Genomic DNA, 2500 nt, shown 5'->3' with positions numbered 1-2500 from the left:
AGCGAGTCCGTCCCGGCCCCGGGGTGTCCCCCTGCGGCTCTGGGGGCCGTGGGTCCCCGCTGGAGGAAGCCGCTGGGCGCTGGACACCCGCCGTCCGTCCCGCCTGGCCAGGCCTGGCCTGGGTGGCCGCGGGGGGATTCGGGGCGGTCCCGCGAGCCGGCGCCCGGGCGCAGGGGGTCCGAGCGAGTCCGTCCCGGGCCCGGGGCCTCCCCCTGCGGCTTTGGGGGCCGTGGGTCCCCGCTGGCGGAAGCCGCTGGGCGCTGGACACCCGCCGTCCGTCCCGCCTGGCCAGGCCTGGCCTGGGTGGCCGCGGGGCGGGGGGATTCGGGGCGGTCCTGCGGGCCGGCGGCCGGGAGGGTCCGGGCCAGTCCGCCCCATGCCCGGGGTCTCCCCCAGCGGCTTCGGTGGGTCCTCCGCGGAGGAAGCCGGGTGGGGAGCCGGACCCCAGGCGCCCAGACCCGTGACCTGCGGCCGCGACCTCCGACTCGGCAGGAGCGACGAGGGGCTTTCCGGCCCGTCCCCCCCCTCTCCTTCCTCCCCAGAAAAGGAGAGAGAGCTGGCTCGGACCGGGAAAAGCTGCCTACGGCACCTGGGATTCCCAGGCGGTCACCCATCCAAGTACTAGCCAGGCCCGGGACGGTTTACCTTCCGAGATCGGACGGGATCGGGGGCGTTCGGTCCGGTATGGCCGTAGGCACCCGGCCCCCGCGCCTCCTCGCCCGCTTTCCCCTGCCGACGCCCGGGCCTGCCGCACGGTGAGCCCCGGTCGGACTGCCCCCCTGCGGCAGGGCCCCCGTCTCTCGCGGGCCCGGTCCTTTTTTCCTTCTCGAGCTCCGGGGCCCGGGCTGGCCGCCAGAGCCCCTCCGCCCGCCCGCCCTCCCCGGCGTCGGGGAAAATATTGTCCCGGACATCCAGTGCGCCCTGATCCTGTCAGCCGGGGGGGGGGGTGGGTGGGTGGAGGGGGGGCAGTCCCTCGCTGCGGCCGGGGAGGGTGAGCCCAGGGCGGCTTGCCTGCCGTCCGAGTCCCCTCTCGGCCACCAGGTCAACCCCGAGCCGAAAGGGCTGAAAAATTTTCAGAGTCCCCTCCCGGGCACCAGGTCAACCCGTGGAATCGAACGGGTTCGCCTGCTGGCCGGTTCGCTTCCCGGCCACCAGGTCAACCCGTAGGTTTGAACGGGCACGCCCGGTGGCCGCTTTCCCGTCCGGTCACCAGGTCAACCCGGATCTCCCTCCTTCCCTGGGCGCCCCCTCCTCGGAGGCGTCAGGTTCCATTTTCTTTTTCCCCCCAGACTTCCAGGGGCCCGATCCAGTCGGCCGGGAGGCAGTCCCTCGCTGCGGCCGGGGTGGGTGAGGCCAGGGCGGCTTGCCTGCCGTCCGAGTCCCCTCTCGGCCACCAGGTCAACCCCGAGCCGAAAGGGCTGAACATTTTTCAGAGTCCCCTCCCGGGCACCAGGTCAACCCGTGGAATCGAACGGGTTCACCTGCTGGCCGGTTCGCTTCCCGGCCACCAGGTCAACCCGTAGGTTGCCGACGGGGCTAGCCAGTGGCCGGTTTGCTTTCCGGCCGCCAGGTCAACCCCTAGGTTTGAACGGGCACGCCCGGTGGCCGCTTTCCCGTCCGGTCACCAGGTCGACCCGGATCTCCCTCCTTCCCTGGGCGCCCCCTCCTCGGAGGCGTCAGGTTCCATTCTTTTTTCCAGACTTCCAGGGGCCCGATCCAGTCGGCCGGGAGGCAGTCCCTCGCTGCGGCCGGGGAGGGTGAGCCCAGGGCGGCCTGGTCCATGTCTCTAGTGGGCCCGATCCTTTTTTGGGGTGTTTTTTTTTTTTTTTCCGAGCTCCGGGGCCCGGCCCGCCCGGGCAGCCCTCCTCGGAGGCGTGGGGCGGATTTCCCCCCCCCCCCCCCCAGACTTCCAGGGGCCCGATCCTGTCGGCCGGGAGGATGTCCCTCGCTGCGGCCGGGGAGGGTGAGCCCAGGGCGGCCTGCTTGGCGGCCGGGTCCATGTCTCTAGTGGGCCCGATCCTTTTCTTCCCTTTTCCGGCTCCGGGGCCCGGGGTGGCCGGGTAGCCCTCCGCGGTGGCGTCGGCAAATTTTTTTAAAAAATCAGACTTCCGTGGGCCCGATCCTGACGGCCGGGAGGCAGTACCTCGCTGCGTCCGGGGACGGTGAGACGCTCGGCCACCGGGTCAACCCGGAGGAAGCGGGCTGGGGGAAAAAAAAAAAAAAAAAAAAGTTTTCCAAGTCTGAAAAATTTTCAAAGTCCCCTCCCGGCCACCGGGTCAACCCCTTTGGAGCGAATGGGTTGACCTGACGGCCGGTCGTCTCGCGGATGTCCGGAAGGGGTCGCCCAACGCCGTCTCGGCCGACCGAGGGAACCACGAGGTGGCGCCCGGTTCCAGTTTCGTACCGCCGAAGGCGGGGCTTTGGCTTTTTCGACCCGTCTTTCGAGGACTGTGTGCGGAGATTTGTGAGGACAGGTTTTTCAGAGCCTGTGAGAACCGGA

General features: G+C 70.0%; 1 non-coding gene across 1 annotated transcript; it reads right to left on the bottom strand.

The window, feature by feature from the left end:
• Positions 1-577: 577 nt before the first annotated feature.
• LOC128824222 (5S ribosomal RNA) lies at positions 578-696 on the bottom strand. Its single transcript, XR_008442447.1, has one exon. It is a non-coding gene; the product is annotated as a 5S ribosomal RNA (ribosomal RNA).
• Between the last annotated feature and the right edge of the window lie 1804 nt (positions 697-2500).

This window comes from Malaclemys terrapin, chromosome 15 (genome assembly GCF_027887155.1).
Source record: "Malaclemys terrapin pileata isolate rMalTer1 chromosome 15, rMalTer1.hap1, whole genome shotgun sequence".
NCBI classification, from domain to species: domain Eukaryota; kingdom Metazoa; phylum Chordata; order Testudines; family Emydidae; genus Malaclemys; species Malaclemys terrapin.
This window is presented reverse-complemented; position numbering and strand designations above follow the sequence as displayed.